This window comes from Notechis scutatus, chromosome 6, assembly GCF_049901735.1.
Source record: "Notechis scutatus isolate UNSWTSFEM ecotype Mainland chromosome 6, rNotScu1.2, whole genome shotgun sequence".
Classification (NCBI taxonomy): Eukaryota; Metazoa; Chordata; class Lepidosauria; order Squamata; family Elapidae; genus Notechis; species Notechis scutatus.
In genome coordinates, this window is record NC_142014.1 from 44,797,529 (window position 1) to 44,817,700 (window position 20,172).

Genomic DNA, 20,172 nt, shown 5'->3' on the forward strand with positions numbered 1-20,172 from the left:
AAAAAAAAGGACACCCAAGCAGCTGCATGTATTACATGTACTGGCACAGAATACCAGCTGTTCCCTGGCCTACAGTTAAAAGCAGAATAAGCACTAAAAGTTTTTTATGGCTGAAATATATCACCTCTAGAACTGATTTATTTTAAAAACTGCCTTGAACAATTTTAAAAATTGGCAAAACTCTGTCAGTGCTATTCATCCAAACACCCAGGGTGTTTTAATTTTAGCATGATGATTTGCACAGCTAAATCTTCTACATAGTCTTGTATTTTGAAGCATGGAAAATAGCTGCAACTATTTTTCTGGTTGTGTATAATGTAGCAATGCTACAACACTTATGGAGGCTATATTTTCAGAAATGGCACAATTCATTTGAGATAGTTATTCTCTTTCCTGTTCCTCAATAGAAATAGCAATGTAAACGTGTTGTTCCAATTCCTACATGCCCTACAAATGTGGACTATGGTTATATATGTATATGTATATACATATGTTTTCTTAGGTTTTCGCGGGTACTTACATGTGTTCACAGATGAACACAATACAGAAGCCTGATGATGGCAGATGAGATTCTGCCGAAACGTTGCTACAACTTTAAAAGCACAACTATAATGACATGGGAAAATACCTGAACAAAGCTGAATACCATATATATATACATACATACATACATACATACATATACATATACATATACAAATACATATACATATACATATACATATACATATACATATATATATATATATATATATATATATATATATATATATATATATATATATATATATATATATATATATAATCATAATGCAATGGTATGATTATATTCTCCCTCCCACTTAAGAACTTCATAATATGGACATTGTATTAATTATCACCATTACATCCTCAAGACCAATATAAGTGTGATTACAAACACAACCAGTAAAATGACTGAAGAGTAATGGGAATTATTCTTTACAAATGAGGATTCCTGTTACAAAAAACTGGTTTAGAACAATCTTGTTTATTTGGTATTTCAGTCTGTCTTGTAGGTGGCTTTTAATAATCAGAAATGACTTTTAAGAAACTTGAAAGTATGATCTGTCTAAGAATTGTGAAGAAGACTTGTGTCATTTTTCAGTTCCTTTGCACTTGTTACTCAGCACTGGAGTCAGAGGTGGCGTTCAGCAGGTTCTGACCAATTCTGGAGAACCGGTAGTGGAAATTTTGAGTAGTTCAGAGCAAATATCACCTCTGACTGGAGAGTTTACAGTATCCTTCCCCTGCCACGCGCCCACCAAGCCATGCCCACAGAATTGGTAGTAAAAATTTTTGAATCCCATCACTGACTGGAATTGTAGTTACATGACCTGTAAAATGCTGTTAACTCCTATTTGGATGTTGTAATAAGTTACAGCTAGGTATCTGCAAAATCATTCTGGATCAACCCATTCTGTCAAGAGTTGCTACAAGGCTAAAGAGAAGATAGTTGCACAGTGAGCAGTTTTCTAATTATATAGTCTTAACCCACTGCATTGACTTTTGTTGAGAACTATTTCTTTGTACAACAATGTGGAAGAATAAACAATGCTGGCTTAATAATTTTGATTGTAGATAGATTCTATTTTTTATTTTTTATTTGGATAGTGTTTTTAAAAATATATTCCAACCTAAATATTTAAAAAGAATATAAGCATTTTAATCAGTTAGAACATTAATATATATAAATGTGTGCACATGCAAATTATGTGCAAATTATTATTATGTTCTTATATTACTATACTGTGCAAACGTGAATAAGTGTATTAATAATTAATAAATGGAATAAGCAGAAAAGATAGTAGGATTGTAAAATGTGGACAATAAGGAATACATGAGGACTTGCATTAAATAATGGAAAGGTAATAAAAATAGGATTCTTGAAATTAGCTACCAATGGTTCAGGCTGATAGCTTCACTTGTATCCCCCCCCCCCACTTCTCATTCTTCTCAATTCCTGTTTGTGAGTCTGATTAGTGAAACTAACTTTTCAAGATGGATACAATGAATATTACCTCTCCTAAAATTCAAGGCAATACAGTTAAAGAGTCAATGGTCAGGATGGCATCTGGTATTACAGCTAACTTCTCAAAAGATATTGGAAGAGATTCAGGCACTGTTTCCCTAGCACTGGAGTATTATTTTCAAGGATGCCTGTTGTTGACCTCCCTCTGTTCCATTTTGGGAGCAGCACAAGGTCAATTATAGTACTGCAATCTCTCTGATATGTAGTGGAGCCAGGCCAGCTCAGAGAGGATGTAAACTTGAGCTCATTGATGAAGAGATCTGTTAGGAATGCCCTGTTGAGCATGCATGGGAACAGCTACCTGGCACTTTCTCTTGAGTCTTCCCAAGCTGCAAATTGACACACTATAAAATAGGGAACACTGCCAACAGATCCAGATTCACATAGTTCCCCCCACATTTTTGAATCCCTCCAACCCCTACAAAAGAGAACAAAATTAAGTTATGAATAGTATTCATCATAGTAATATTATTTTTGTTGGTGTAGTGCTGCTATAATTCATCAATTTCTTCCTGTAGTTTTCACAGGAACCTATTTCCATGCTGCCACAGATTTGACCACATTTAGTACACAGGATTAAGCGTCTGTATACTTAGAAAGGCACAGAGAGACTGATCTCTCTTGCTCTTTAATTGGTTTTAGGAAAAGACAATACCCCATTCTTTATTCTGCCCAAGATATTAACACGTTCCATTTTTATTCTGATGTCTGGCCTGTTCTTAAGGGAGATGCATTTGGGAGCAATACTCTGTCAGGCCACATTTTTTATCCAATTAATCTTCTCCTATCTTAATAAAGAAGCAGGTTAGGTAGAAAGTGATAAGAAAGGAGAAAAGTTAAATATATTTTCCATACTGAAAAATGACAATACAGCAGAAGCCTAATTGCACAGCAGTCAAATATTGCACAAATTAGGGTGAATAGCTACAGGGTTTAAAATACCCAACCCAATACAGGACTCAATCTTTTCTCATATAAACAGAAGCACCCTAAATATCTCATACTTCATATCTAGACTGATTTACTCAAAATATTTGAAGAAATAAAAATAAAACAGCAAAACCCAACCCAGTCTAATCCAAAGTCCTTCTTTGTTTTGGTTTTATCTATGAAAAAGCAAGTTAACAATAATATGATTAAGCCGCTGCCAATAATATGTGGTTAAGTGTAAGAAAAGACTGACCTGTAAAAGTTCACTTTCTGTTTTATTGCTTCAGTGTAAGAAATTGATTATTCTTTTTAAAGATAAATTCTGGCAGCTATTATGAAATTCCATATGCAAGTATACCATCCTTTGATAACTTCCCTTGAAAATTTAGAGTAGGAATAAAATCATGCCAGTTTAAATTCAGGATTATTTGCATTTAGATTCCATTCATAGTTTAACATTTTTCATTTTGCATAGTTTTAAAATTTTCATTGTTTCTCTATCTTTTTATGATATGTAAGAAGCCTAGAGTTGCCTTACTGGGGAGATGGTCAGCATATAAAGTTAATGAGTAAGAAATCAGTGAGATTGAATTAATGGCTGATGTTTGATACTGATTTCATGGGATATATGTATGTATAGGTGTATGTATGTATGTATATGTATATGTTTATATATATGTGTGTGTGTATGTGTATGTATATGTATATCTATCTATCTATCTATCTATCATCTATCATCTATATCTATTAGTTTAGTTTAGTATTTCATCATATATTTAATACTTATGGATGTAAGAGCAATCAAAATATTTCAATAGATTATACCAATGGGCTCTTTGGTTTTCTAGTCTAATTAATATTTTCCAGATTTTCTGAATATATAAAAATAATAATCTGTTTTTGAATTTATTATATCACAGCCAGCTATATACAGTATTTTTATATCTATCCTTGCAAATCAAGATTTAAATAAATATTAAAGCTAATGAATTATCTCAATCTTTGGATGTCTGTACTAAGAAAAATGAAGGCATTGTAGAAGTCAGTATTCCTGTAGTTAATCCATAAATGTATGGTTTTCATAGTTTGGCTCAACAGAATCTCAGTTCAGTGTTATTGGTCTAACACAGGGGTGGGCAAACTACGGCCCGCGGGCCACATCCGGCCCGTTGGTCTGTCCAATCCGGCCCGCCCCTGGAAAAAAATCGTTGGGCGTGGCGTATTGCCCTGCGCCGCATGGCCCCCAAAGCTGCAAAACAGTGTGGAGCACTCTCGGGCTAGGAAAGAATAGAAGAACTTTGCAAAGGCCTCGGCTGGGAGTTCGAAATCACCTTCGAGTGCGACCTCTCCGAAGGTGAGTCCCTGCCGATCCCCCCTTTTTTTCCGGGGCTTCCAGGCTTAAACTTTGCAAAGGCAAAGTTTGCAGGCGGGAGCGTCTTCCGGCCGAGGAGCGGGAAGGGTTCCGCCCGGTGGGCGGGCGGGCTGCTTGGAGCCACCTAAAGCTAGGCCGCTGCTGGTGGAGCCTTGCCCTGCCTTGGTGCCCCGTTTCCCGGCTCGGCGGTCCTGCTCGGGCGGCACTTTAAAAGCCTGCTCCCAGCACCCGAGCAACTTCCCAGCAACTTGCAGCTTCCTTTTTCCTCGCGGGCGCTCGCGCCTGGCCCCGAGCCGCGCGGCGGAGGGGAAATCCGGAGCACCTCCGGGTCGCTTCCTCCAAGCAGCCCGCCCACCAGGCGGAACCCTTCCCGCTCCTTGGCGGGAAGACGCTTCCGCCTGCAAACTTTGCCTGTGCAAAGTTTAAGCCTGGAAGCCCCGGAAACCCGAGCAACTTCCCAGCAACTTTCGGCTTCCTTTTAACCTGCGGGCGCTTGCGCCTGGCCCCGAGCCGCGCGGTGGAGGGGAAGCCCGACGGGCAGGCGGGCTGCTTGGAGGAGGCGACTCGGCAGTGCTCCGGCAGCAGCAACAGGCAGTTCCGCCCGGGCTCCGCTCAGGTGTCCGGCTGGGGCTGTCAGGAGTTGCTACCGCCAGCGCAGCTCCGCGCGGCTCCAGTCCCGCGTTGCCTTGGGAAGGAAAAGGCAAAACCAGGAGCCACTGAGCCTGAGCCTCCGGTGCCGCTCCTGCCATTGCAAAGCACCGCCGCGGCTCTTCCTTTTTGCCTTTCCCTTCCCGAGGCAACGCGGGACTGGAGCCGCGCCGGCAGTAGCAACTCCTGACTCAGGGGGCCTCCGAGGGGAGGGGAAGGAGGAGAAGAGGGGGGGGGGGAAAGGGTGGGGGGGCGATTCCCAAAAAATCTTGTGCTGACCCGGCCCGTCTGTCAAATTTTAAAGTCAATGCGGCCCCCGAGCCAAAAAGTTTGCCCACCCCTGGTCTAACATAAACAGCCTAAGGCTTCAGGGCCACATGGAATTCAATGTAGCTTTGGAAGTCTTCTAAAAGTTATTAAATTGCCATTCAATGTGACAAACATTAACTATAATTATAATAACACTTAGTTGAAATGGAATATAGTTTTTGGCCTTGTCCTGCCCATTATACTACAGTTGTTGCCTGCCACTCAAAAGTTAAATATAACCCTCAGCCTAGAAGAAGCTGCAACTCTCTAGTTTAAAACCAATTTTAATTTTCACTCCTTATTTTCCACTTAGTATGCAGCCCTTGGGCTAACTTGTATTGAATGAAAGTCTGATATCTACTGTACATGTCCACAAAAGAAAACATACCGTATTTGCCGGCATATAAGACGACTTTTTGCCCTGAAAAACATGCCTCCAAGTGGGGGGTCGTCTTATACGCCGGGAGGACTCCGACTCCCACTTCGAGCTTGAGTTGCAGCCGGGAGGAGGCTGGGGGGAGCGGTGTGTGTGTGTGTGTGTGTGTGGGGCGGGTGTCACTCGCCACGCGCTGCAACCTTTCCCCCTCTTCCTTCCTTAGCGGTGTGGGGAGGAGAGGATTCAAGATCCTCACGTGTGGCGTACTTTTTCTTTTTCTTTTTTTTTCTTTTTGCACGCAGGTTTTGCATGCGGGCGGCTGTAGGTTAAGGATGGGGAGCCCCGGGTGGGTTATCAGGTTTTACGGTGCTTCCAACATGTGCGAACGGTGGGAGAGTGGAGAAGAGAGCGAGCGAGCGCCCGCTGTGTGAAATCTTGCCGTCAAAGCAACACTGGGGAGGCAGGGTATAAATTTACCAGGTTAATGTAGCAATGGTGATTAATGCCCAGAACATTGTTTGCGGGTATTGGGGTGTGTGTGTGTGTGTGTGTGTGTGGTGGTGGTGAGGAGAGGTTGTCCTTTGAATGCGGAAAAGTAGGTGTGACCTTGTGTAGGAAAATAAAGGCTCATTTCAAAATTGTCCAAAGCAGAAAAGTGCGCCAAAAAAAAAAGTGCAAAAGTGGAAGGTGTGTGGAAGAGGGGTAGTCTTATACGGCAGTATATAACAAACTCTATATTTTGAGTGGAAATGTTGGGGGTCGTCTTATACGCCCAGTCGTCTTATACGCCGGCAAATACGGTATGTCTCAATCATTTTGATAAGATGAGACTTAGGATGTTCTATTAACAATTTACCTATAGAAGGCATATGATTTGTACTTATCTACACTATACTCTTCCTACGCTTGGCCAGAATGACAGTATGTAAAAGGATTGTGAATGTAAACATTCTGTAGTAGCTATTTTTGACTTAAAGGTTCCTGGGATCCAACACATCTAGAGAATACAAGACCAGGCTGATGACTGTATTAGAACATATTTCTTGGTACAAAAACAGCTGGATATCAGCTTGGCATTTGCATGAATCTAAATAGAATAGAAGGCAGTAATGGCAGTAGCAGCCATAGAGCAGGGATTACATTAAATCTTTCAGGACACTCCAAGCAGTGCAGCAGTTACCAAGAGATTTTCATGGGTGCAGGGGCAAAAAGTAACCTCTCTAATCCTTTCTTACTGGCTTACTGCCACCAAAGAAGCTTAATAATTAGAGAGGAAAAAAGTCAAAGTGTTTTTAAGGACATATGGTGCAGCAGCTTATTTTCATTAGTCCCTAACAGCACACACATAGCTGGTTCTTAAGGAGCAAATGGGGAGGGGATCTGAATGTTGTCTATGTCCACCACCTCCAAGTTAATAATTTGTACAGATGTGAAAAAGAAACTTATTTTATCAATATGTAGGCTTGCTCAACCATCTCTTGTTCGTGTATTTGCACCATTTGTCAAGGAAAATTATGGCGCAGAAGGCAATGGAACTGTGCATCAAATATTGTTACAAAGGACCCAGTATTGCTCTGCATTTCTTCTGTCATATTCTTATCAGATCTAACATAATTGTTAGATGATAGAGATTTCCATCTCTGCTTCACATAATTATCTGGGTGATAATAAACTGGAGAGATGTATGGCATGATGACAAAGACTCACTTTCAGCATTGTTCACTTTGATAAGAGAAAGGAGAAAGTGAAAATCCGCATGGATGTGCTCTTCCTGCTGCAAATAAGTGTGACTGCATATTAAATGTAAGGGGAAGGGGAGGTGAATTGTATTAGTAAGGATAACATGACAGCACTATTCTGTCCATTTAATATATTAGTTGGTATCATGTTGTAACATATGCTGTACATCCATGGCGTGGATATGTAGTTGCTATGCTGTCACTACAAATTACAATACTTGCCCAACATAAAGAATAGGGATATTGATGAAGATGATAATCATGAGATATCACATCATGAAATATTTGAAAAGATAAATCTATTTGTTTGAGAGTGTATTTTCTCTCCTAATTTTCTACCATAACTTTAAGTCAGATCCAAATAACTACATCTTTTAGAACTGAGTATACCAGCTTTTTCCAGTCTAGGGCCTTCTAGATGTGTTGGAATAATAACTCCTTGCATTCCCAAAATATTAGAAATGAGTCACTTCCATTCAGGATTTGATTCCCAAAAAATTTACAAGACTAAAATAAGAAAGAAAACAGAACCATTTCTAGTTCTGAGTTTTTAAAGAAAGTATGTGCTTGAATTATTGAACAAAAGAAGGAAGTATATGTCAGAAAAAGTAGTATGACAATAATTCCACGAATTCAATACAAATGAATTCTAAAAATACATGGCATCAGTATGGTTTTCCCTGGACAGAGAAGAATTATGCCAAGTAACAAAAAGAAAATTGTTTCATCTACTGTACTTCGGCTTGTTAAAAATTAGCATGAAAAATGAGAGTATAAGCACAAGCAACTATCTATGTGCAAATGTTTATGAAGATTATTGTAATTAAATTCTAACATTTTGTGAATCTGAAGAAACTCATCATAATTACTATTTTATGTGGCTGGCAAAATAAGGTGTGTGTTAATGAACAGGTATCATTATACTAATATATTGATAGACATTCAAATGGAGGAGAAAATGCACATTTAATAAAAAAGCATCTAGATTATTTTCAACTACGCCATATATCACTTTAAAAAATTAAACAAGGTTTGGCTGAATCAGTCTTCCAGTATAGTGCATTACATAGTAACTGGCAGTGGATATCATGATAGGTGAAAAAAGAGAAAAAGATAAGAGCTCTTCCCAACCAGGGAATAAGATTGGAAGAATACTTTGGTATACTCAGTACTCAAGAGAGATCAGAGGAAGTAAGTTGTGATTTGGGTTACCCCAACACACCATGATTAGCATGGTATCACACAAATCCAAACATCTTTTTCTGGTTAGGAGATAAATCAATTTAATATAAAAGTACTTGGTTAATTGCTGGGCAAGTCATTATAATATCTCTAATATTTCTGGGTTCAGATGTTACAATATCATCTCAACCCAGAACCCACAATTGACTACAGATTAACTACTGCCCTTAGATAAGGAGATGGATTCTGGAGTATGTCTGTTAAATCCTGTCTGATGCTTTCCCCCCTTTCCTTTGTACTTAGGGCTGAGTACATGTAAATGTGTTGGTAAAACTGAGTCTTAGCCCCAGAATCAGCCACCCACAATTCCCCTTTCAGATATAAAACAAAACCCTACAAACTATCAGTTATAAAAGTGTCTGAGATAAATAGTCAAGATGGTTAATCTTCATTTAACTAGAGAAGTTGCAGGTTTTGTCTGTCATTTGTTACAAGATCACTTCAAAAATTCCTTACCTAGAGAAAGCAGCAGATCCAGTCATATTAACAAATGCATTCTGTTTACCATTAGATCCGAATAAAATTTAGTTAGTTCACATCAGTGTGGACTCTTCATTGCTAATTAGTTCCAATCAATGAAGTGTCCTTTGTGACTATAGAAGAAATCACAAAGCACAAGAGGTTGAGTTCTGCAATAGGACATAAGACTGAGTTGAAGGACCTTGGACAGTTCCTAATTAACAACTTTGTTGGCTAAATTCTGTCTTTTAAATTCCACCTGAGAGTAGAAGACTTTTTTAAAACAAGCAGCCAGATGTGGAGCTTTAACAGCCCATTTTCTTTTGGATTTGCTTCCCAGTCTTACACATTTTAAGATGTGTGGACAGAATTCCCCATACTAACTGTGGAATCTGAGAGTTGAAGTCCACACCTGTTAAAGTTACTGAGAATAAGAAATGCTGCTCTCAGTGTTTTTTCTATTTCCAATCTCTATAAATTTATATCCCTCAAATGTGTAAGTCCTTTATATGAATTCTATCTTTTGACTGCCTCCTTAAATATATTAGAATTGATATGTGTAGGTCTGTTTAGAGGTGGCAACTTCAATGTACAAAAAGCAGGGACATTATTTTTATTTTACTTATGTTCACTTATGCACAACTTAGATGGCTAAATGAATTTTTAAAATTCTCTTTAAGAAATTTCTCTTTCCTTCATTATTAAGAATTGAATTCTTGTCAGGAATTAAAATCTAGCATTTCCCTACAGCTTTCTATTTCTACTCAGCCAATTTCTGAAATGAATGAGTTTTATAATTTCCTTTTGTTTGTTTGAATTATAAGCAATTTGCTAGTAAGTCAAGCATGGAAGAAAATTCTGCTGTATTTCCTGGTCATCTACAACCTGCACATGGTATACACTTTGATAAAATGCAGCTGTTAAATATAACTGATTCCGTATTTTTGCCTCTTTGTAGTTCATATAAGGAAATTGTAAGTAATCTTAACTAGTTCACTAAAATCTTCAGGAATCTATAAACACTATTTCTAGTCTCTGCAAAACTTAAAGTGTTCTGTCTGCTATGAAGAAAATGACTGCTGTAACTATTTTTGGTTATTGGAATCTGTTTATTTTTTTAATCCCAGCCACAAATGTGCTGCACATATTCTGATGTAACTTTAAATTTATATGATTAATACTTCTGGAAATTAGAGTGCTACAGATTTCTTTTTAAATATGAGAAATGTGCACTCCCCTAATAAACACAAACTCCCATTAATCTTAGCCATAATGACTAATCATCAGGATGATGAGAATTGTAATCCTGCAATATTGGAATGGCCATGGATTTTCCTATCTCTGCTTTCTCTGTCTCCTTCTGTGCCTAAAAATAATGTTCTCTTTACGTAGGCCAGGATTAAAATCTTATGACTAATTGGGTGTACCTTAGAAACATTGATCTTCTATTTTCTCATCCCTGCCCTCAAATACTGTAACTAATCAGCATGGCATCTTGTAAGTGAGGCTCATGATGGGATCTGTGTTCAGAGTAAAGAATTTTACAAATGTTTATGTAGTGATCTGAATCCTAGGTCCCCCCCCCCCCATCATGTATAAATTAGCTCTGTGCTTAACTTGTAGTTGGGAAGAAATATCCTCTTGGCAAGCAAGGAGTTTTGTGTATGATTATACAGAGACAAAAAACCTGAAATGTTTCAAACCCATTTCTATTACTGAATCTGACTGTGTCCTTTATTACTTTTTGCCTTATTTTATTACTTCCTTAAACAAACTAGTTTCTATAGTTTACACATGGAGCTACAAATGAGTTATAAAAGGAGTTTATCTAGTTCAGTACAAATCATTGCACATGATCTGACCTTTGAATCCACAAGTGTTTATTAAAAAGATTTTCCACTAGACAGCACATTGTTATATGTTTGTAATCCAATCAAGCTATCACTGCAAAATAGTTAGAAACAATGATAAAATACTATGTTCTGCTTACCTCTGTGGAAAGCTAGTTTTGCACATCCTATAAAGTGTGTCTATGTGTCTGTGTGCATTTAGCTTCCAGCTGATGAGATCAATGGATTCCTTTATTAAAATATGATGGCCATTCAGAAATGTAAATATGCTAGAGTGTTAGTGTCTATATTAGTTTCATTTCCTGCATTTTACTCCCTCCATCAATTTCATTCTCATATCAAAAATCCAGTTTTGGGACTTCCTAATATTAACAAATTATGAATTTTAGGATTCTTTTATGACTTGAAATATCAGATGAGCAAACTTCACACCAAACTCTCTGCAGCTTAATAGTAAAACATCCACACTGAATTTAAGTTCTAACCTTAGAATCTTTTGTATCCCACCTTGTTGAGGTAGAACACCTTGTTGAGGTAGAACTCAACAAATCTTTGTTCAAAAGTGTAGAGAGCTATTACCAGTATGGAAAACATTCTGATTGTATAAATTGATAATATCTGGCCATTCTAACACTGATCATATAATGGATTTATGTCCAATGAAGAATAAGGTTTGGTTGAGTGATACAAGAAGGAACATTGTTTTAAAATTCTGCTAAGAAAAAAAATAAACATTTTTTTTCACTATAATTGCATCTACAGAGTGTCATTTTGGACACCAAAATAGTATAGGGATGCAAAAGATTGGATGATAGGTGGAAAAGATGCTGTCTAGTTAAAATTCAGATAGGAGAGGCAGGAGCCCCAATGGATTAACAATCAGACGAAGAAATTAAGGAAGGATTGTTTCATAAAGAAAAGGTAGTATTTAAGTTCACAGCTGTTGAATTTGGAAGTATTGCAAGAGGGGCCAACGTTTTTACATTATAGTGCTGTTTGAATGTTCTATAATTTTAAAAGGTTTTAGGGCATCTGTGCCTCTTTGATCCTCAGGGAATGTCTGCTGGTGCTCCATTCAAAATCCAAGAAAAAAACACTTAGACTCCATTAATTAGAGAAAAGATATCTTTTACTGGAAATCAAGTGGTAGCATCAAAGGAATTCTGAATCTGAGGAATTGAGCGCAAAAATCACATATACAAAGTGATGGCAACGTTTCCACCCACAATAGTTTAAACTGTCCATCCAATTAAAAGTTGCATGTAATGTCATGTGGGCATCTTCAGGTGGTGATGAGGCATCTGTCCTTTGACCTTGGCCTACTTTGATAAAGAGGTGCGCTTGCGCATAGCATAGAAAAGAAGCATAAACAAGAACCCCCCCCCCAACTTATACATTTTATTCTCTCAAACCTCCAGCTTGCTTCCCATAACTATTTCACCCCTCCCCCCGTTACTTATGACAGCTGAAAGATGCAAAGCAAAGGAAAGAAATCTTGAAGGCTGACAGGGAATATGAGAGATGTGTTGAGAACTTAGCATACATTGAAATGGAATGTTGTAATATCTGTCTTTCATTTTCATCTACAGAAATCTGTTGTACTAAAGTATTCAATTGCCATATCAATATTTACCTTGGTAGCCTGAAGAATGGTAACATATTAATCGAAGTTATACACTAATAATGATTTTAAAAGTATTTCTTTAAAAATATTTCAGCTGCATTTCCCTAATTAAGATCATAGTTTATAAAGTTACATAGACATCTTTCCTTTCCTTTCCTTTCCTTTCCTTTCCTTTCCTTTCCTTTCCTTTCCTTTCCTTTCCTTTCCTTTCCTTTCCTTTCCTTTCCTTTCCTTTCCTTTCCTGTCCTGTCCTGTCCTGTCCTGTCCATTCCTTTCCTTTCCTTTCCTTTCCTTTCCTTTCCTTTCCTTTCCTTTCCTTTCCTTTCTATTCCTTTCCTTTTCTCTCCTCTCCTCTCCTCTCCTCTCCTCTCCTTACCCTTACCCTTTGTTTTCCCCTTCCCCTTCCCTTTCTCCACACATATAAAGGAAATATGTGGGTTTCTAAATCTTTTTTGTACTACTGGCAGGATTATACGTGAGCACTATTCTTAGTTAGCACATAGAGCATTTTTTAGAAAAAAAAACCTCAGTTTTAATGCAGTGAAACTAATTTTAATGCAGTGAAACCAATCTGCAACAAGTCACTTGTATAGAATATTAATGCTTTCTCTGAAAGGCAAGTAAACCAAACAATTAAATCAAAGATGTGATACATCAATATTTTGTAACCTTGGGACTTCTGGTTTGAGTTCCTTCGGCGATGGACCGAAATCCACAATTGTGCGTGGTTTCGATCCGTGCTCGCTGCCGAAGTGCCCCAAATTGGCTGGTTTCGGGGCTAAGCCACCCCATAGAGGTGGTGAAGAGAGAGGAGACTGCCAGCAGGGTTGAGGAGAGCTGCATCTCTCCTCCCCACTTGGCCATTACTCCCTTTCCCGAAGGCAGTTGCAGCGGTGGTCAGAAATAGCCACCTCAAAGAAGAACTCAACTGGAAAAGAATGTGCAGGAGGAAGATAAGAAGAGAAAGTTTTGATTGACCGGGTTAAATTGAAAAGGCAACAATGAAAGGTACCCTGGAATTTAAACTATAAAAAATAACATTGTTCCCAAAGAAGTTTTTCAAGCAGTGAAGGAGAGAGAGAAGGGAAAGGATTTGGTGTTTTTTTTCCTTCCCTTTCTTATACTGACAGCTAAGAGACTTAAGCAAGAAATTGAAAAAAAAATCCACTTTCACATTAATAGGCATTTAAGCTGAACATAAAATGTCAAAGGGATAATAAAGATTTCTGGATACTTAAAAGCTTTTAAAAACAGGAAAGGAGAGAAAAAGAATAAAAGAGCAGGATCTGGAAAAATGAAGGAGACTGCCTGGAATTAAAAGGAATTTAGAGTGAAACCTTAACAAGATTTCTAAAAGATACATTTTAACTGAAACTTGGCAACAAAATAATAGAACCCCAGGAAGAGAAAGTGGAAAAAAGAAGCAAGAAGAAACAGCTTTGGATTATTTGGTGATTTTTGGATTTTTGGCTATTGCATTTAAATGACTAAAATCAATCGGGTGGTTGTTTAAAAGTGTTTAAAATGGCATCACTCTTAGAAGAATTGAAAATAGAACTTAAAAAACAGAAAGAAGATGCGCAAGAAGGGAGAGGTTCTTTTGGCTTCGTATTTCAACTCTTAGAAATGGAGATCTGGAACTATGAGAAACAACAAGAAATGCTTGCAGAAAAAGAAGATCGGGGCAAAGAAGAAGCCACCTTTAATGATCAAGTAATTTTATGTGGGGGGGGGGAGGAAAGGGGGGAAAGAGAGTGAAAAGTTTAAGATTTGAAAAAACAACCCCAAAAAAGAAGAATAGTTTGAAAAATAAGTATAATATTAGAAAGCAACAGAAGAGGGGATTACAGAAGAGAAAATTAGAAATAGAGAGACAAGGGGGTAAAAAGGGGAGGGAGAAGAAGAGAAGAAGGAAAGGAAAAGAAGTTATAAAAGACAGAAACAAGATATAGAGAAACAGGGAAAAGGTATAAGAATGGAAATTATAAGCCTGTTTAGAGCTAATGGGTGAAAACTTAAATGTAAAAGGGATTCTGCAAAGGTACATAAGATAGTATTGTTATATTACAAATAGAAATAATTTTAGAAAATATGACTAAAATGATGGATAAAATATTTATCGTAATCTAGTGGAATGTTTGTTAATAAATAAATGAAATAAAGTGAATGAGAGAATTAAATTAGGAAAGGATGGGAACATTTTAATTATTATTAATGATTTATAAAAATATAAGTGAAGAGAAATATGGGAAAAAAAATTATGGAAAGTTTATAAGTGTTCACAAGGAAGTATGATATTTAATTGAAAAGAAATGTTAAAGATGTTACGATTTAAATGTATATTAATGATAGAATTAAATTGGAATGGTATGAGTGCTTTAGTTACACACACACACACACACACACACACATATAATTTTTTTTAGTATATAGTGTGTATTTTAAGAATGTACTAAGCAGAATTCGATTTGAAGTTATGTATTATATTGAATGTTATAATCTTAAAGGTATAAATTGAAGCTTAAATAAGAGTTGAATGGATAAAATTAAAAGATAAAATGAAATGGAGTTTGTGTCTGTATGAAGAAGCAATAACCCGGGACCATGCTATTTAAAAAAAATGTTTTATTTGTATTATGTTTTTTTTTGTGAAAACCCAAATAAAATTTCTAAAAAAAGTATTTTGTAACCTTGTAAAACCCTTTAATGATTACTGTTGTAATCAACTGAATCATTGTAAAGATGCATATTATATAACTGATATTATTGTTGGACCAAATCCAAATATCAGTTTATAATCACATTTTATGAGATCTCAGGAGAAAGGCAAATGGTGTTCATCCAAATCAAAGACATCATGTACAGGGAATATCTTTAATCATCTATTCCTATTTTACATTTCACTTATACCATTATAAAATTTCCTCATATAAATTCAGAATTATGCAAAATTTAAAAAACACTTTATTGAGTCTATCATCTGCACCTCTATAACTGTCTGGTTTGATTCTGCAACCCAACAGGACAGACACAGACTTCAGAGGATAATTAGGACTGCAGAAAAAACAATTACTACCAACCTGCCTTCAATTGAGGACCTGTATACTGCATGAGTCAAAAAGAGGGATGTGAAAATATTTACAGAACCCTCATATCCCGGACATAAACTGTTTCAACTCCTTCCCTCAAAATGATGCTATAGAGCACTGCACACCAGAACAACTAGACACAAGGACAATTTTTCCCCAAACGCCATCACTCTGCTAAACAAATAATTCCCTCAACACTGTCCAACTATTTATAAAGTCTGCACTACTATTACTATTAATCTTCTCATCACTCCTTATCACCCATCCTCTCCCACTTGTGTCTGTATAACTAACTTTGTCGCTTGTATCCTTATGATCTATATTGACTGTTTTCTAGTATGATTTGATTGCTTATTGTACCCTATGAGTATTATTAAGTGTTTTACCTTATGATTCTTGACTCTTGATGAATGTATCTTTTCTTTTATGTATACAGAGAGCATTTGCACCAAGAAAAATTCCTTGTGTGTCCAATCACACCTGGCCAATAAAGAATTCTAATTCTAATTTAATTGATTATTATGCGTGCTGTCTATGGATAGGTCGATCTAGTAGACACAATCTTACTATTTTAACCTTTGTCAAAGTAAGCTTTTCAAAGTGAATGGCTGATTATATTGCTATACAAATCTGCTGGAGAATAATAATTACTGTCACCCAAGGTTAGCTTGATTTTCTTTGATTTCATTGCTTAAAGTGGAATTAGAATTAATAAACAATCTACTACAATCAGTGTTTGGGAAATAAAATATTGTTCGCAGTGGGAATATTGTTTAGCTGGTCATGTACCATTCAGCTGTCAAAGCTAGAAGAGAATGGAGTTGAACAACATTTTTGTAGTTATAAAAAACAACTGTGGAATTGTGGAATTAGTGGCTTCACTGATATGCAGAAAATTGACACCTGCTGGGCAGGGAGTAATTTTTCACTATCCATAGCCATATCTGATGGTAAGACAGGACCTGTTTGAATTACAGTACAGAAAGTGCTGTCATTTTCTAAGGATAACCAGTTTGATTATCATCTATCTGCACCAATAGTTTCTGGTTTTTGTGCTATACATACAGCTCAAGTTAAGTTTTTCAAAAAGTTTAAACAGATATTCTTAAATCTGTTTAAATTTTTTAATCCAAGATGTTGGTAATGCAAGTGGCCATTCTCTTCTGAAAACCTGACTTATTCAAGGCTATTGTATCCTTATACAATTCTTGATTCTTGAACTGCTTCATCCCTAAAAAATTGCATTTCCCAAATCTTGCTGCTTGACGAAGCTGAGCGTGGTGCTTGTTTTGTTTGCTTTAAAAGATTCAGCCTCCTCTCTATTCCTCTCTCCCCACTCATACACACTCGCATGCAAGAACAGAACAGACTGTACCAACAAATGCTAGTGTTTTATTGCCAGATCATTTCTAGCCTACTGGTTGGCATGCATCTATATGGAGGATTTAGCAAATATGCAAAACCAGCTGGTTGGCATGCATCTGCACAGAGGATTTAGCAAATATGCAAAACCAGTTTTATTGAAAACAATTGGACTAATAGTGGCCATCTACTGCATAGGGTAATGAAGCTTGAAACATTTTTGGAGGGGGGGATTTCATTGACTGTTATCAGGTGGCCATGATAAAGAAAAAGGAAAAAAATAATCATGTTATTTTTCACATCCAGATGTTTCCATGTTTATATTTACAAGGAAGTGTACCACGTGAGTTATTAATGGATACATTTGACTCACTAACAATGCTGTATTAGACAAGCATTTGAATAATTCTGGATTTATACCATCTGCTTGCCTTTGTATGATCTGGAATATGATAATGCATATGTAAGCTGTGATATGAGACAACAGCCATGCTCCCAAAAATCTTTCATGAAAATGCCAATACTATACTGTGATCAGGCTTTGATTGAGTACATCACAGTTTAGTGGACATTGAAGAATTAGTTTATGATGACTACTGTTGTATTTACTTGCTCCATAAGATGCATACTACTACTTAATTTCTCTAAAAGCACATTTTTGCCATTTTGGGTTATAATATATGCAAATACAAAGAATGAGTTCACAAACAGATTTTTCTCTATAAACATTCTATATCTAACGCTACTTTCAGAGAATTTTTTTTCTCTGAAGAGTAGGATCAACTCAATTGGTAGAATATGATACAAAAACTAAGGAATCTATACCTTCACTTATAAAGGCATTGCACATATTTGATTACAGTGTTTCACTAATTGTGATAGTTAGAAGGTCTGCATCACTCTTTTCATGCATAATTAACATGCCAAAGCTAGATTTTAATATAGCCTCTCTAAGCCAAGAACATTTTGGAAAAAGTAATTGAGAATAATACCAAGAATTTTTCGGAATTATTCCATCATTGATTCCTATACCGAATCAGTTTTCTGGGCTCTTGGATTTGGGCATTGAGTGATCTGAGGCTCATGGTTCATTTTCAGACTTAACTAGGATGAATGTTGGATTGAAGTCAGGGACATGTGTGTTTCATTGAATCCTTCAAGAAAGAATTGGGATATAAATGCAGCTACAATATGTACACAGGATCCAAAATGCTTCATCAAGGATTTGTATTCTTGTCTTTTGGAAAGAAACAATTGAGCTATATCTCTTTTATAAAACTATTTGCTTGGTTTTATAAGAAAGATATTTGCTTGGTTTTGCAAGATGACAATCTGCATACCATTGTATTCAAATTCAGGTGAGGTGAGTTTTAGACGTCTTAAATATTGCAATGTGTAATAAAAAATCTTATGCTTCATACCCCTTTAGCAAAATTTAGCATACAATTGTTGATAGCAGAAACCAGCTCAAGTTTTTCTCATTTGTGTCCAAGTATCAAATGTTCTGCACAGTGGATTACAAGGACTTTAACCAAAGAGTTAAAGTCAAGCATATTTTCTACAATTGACAACATTTTTGTCAGTAAATCATTACATTAATTCTTCAAAATGAGAAATATCAAAATAGTTGATAATCAGTATTGTATGAAGTCATGTATATTTTAAAAAGCTCTTTTATTTAAGAGGTAAAGATGTCATCTCACATCAATAACAACACCTTCAAGAAAGAGTTCCCACTCTGAATATTGCAAACAGAACTGAGTTTCTTATTTCCTTGTTTAAATAATACTTTTAAAAAATAAATTAAAAATACTGACAAATATTTTAAAATATAAGACTGAAAGAAAAATATATCTCAGTTCCATTTGAAGATTTTCCTTTAAATTGAATGGTGTTTCTCGTTAGAAAATTTGCTCCTGGTAATTTTAGTCAAAGAAGTGAAGACATAAACATGAATAGTTTGATATTTTCTGAGAGTATGATTGGTAAAAGTAGAAATGCTCAGATTTTTTTTTCTTATTTAACTTTATCCTACTTATTGTAATATCGTTGATGTGGTACATAGATAATTAAAGCACTTTTAAATGCTTTATTAGTTAAGATGCATCAGCTTCAGGTTAAAGGAGTGCTATGCTCTAATAGTACAAAATAAAATATCAGTAATAACTCAGTGCTAAATTCACTGATCACTCCTATGTTTAGATGCTAGATTTTGATTCAGTATAATTCGGTGCCCAAAGTCACAGATGTAAATACACATAAAACTTGGAAAAAAGTTATCATTCACAAGTCATAATTATGCACATCAAATGCTAACAAATCAACAGAAGTAACCTCTTTATCAGACGCTTAAATCCATCTTTTTAAATGCAATTAGGACCAAACCAAAGCTTCATGTTTTCCCTACTCTTTCTGGACTCTTGTCTCTGGAAAGCTCAAAGCATGACCTTGTTAGTACTCTGGCTGGGCCATCACAAGCAAAACTCAATCCAGGCTTTCTTTTGTCCTCTGCCTGGATAACTGGAGCAGTCTACATTTTTGGCTTAGGGTATGCAAAAATGCAATAGCCAATTCTCACAAACTGTACTGAATCAGCTAGATAACACACCTGTTAAAGTGCTATCCACCCTGCTACCCACCATTGAACTGTTATGAAATTCCTGCTCTATTTGCTGATCCCTATCTTGCATGTGTTCTGACTCACTGCTGAACTGTGCTGTCCTGATTTTGCATGTGCTGTGTGTGATAAGCAAAACAATTAATAGATTCCTCAGGTTTTGCTCTCTTTACTCTTCTGTAAGTCACCAGTCAGCAGGAAAAACATGCATCAGTCATGGGGCTACATACTTTATCTCTCATCTCCTTCCTATGCCTGTCTTTCTATACCTGTTTTGTCATAATCTGAGTTGAATAAAGTAAAATAAAATAGAATCATGACTGGGGATGAGTCACAAGAAGAACTCCTACTTATAACATTCTGTCCTTCTTCTGCTTATAAAGACAGCAAATGCCAGCTTCCCATATTCTTCTGTGCAATGTTTGGAAGAGAATGGCAGAGGCTGGTCATCTTTTTTCATTGTTTCACTCTATCAGCCTTGTATTAAACTGGCAATAGCCATAGA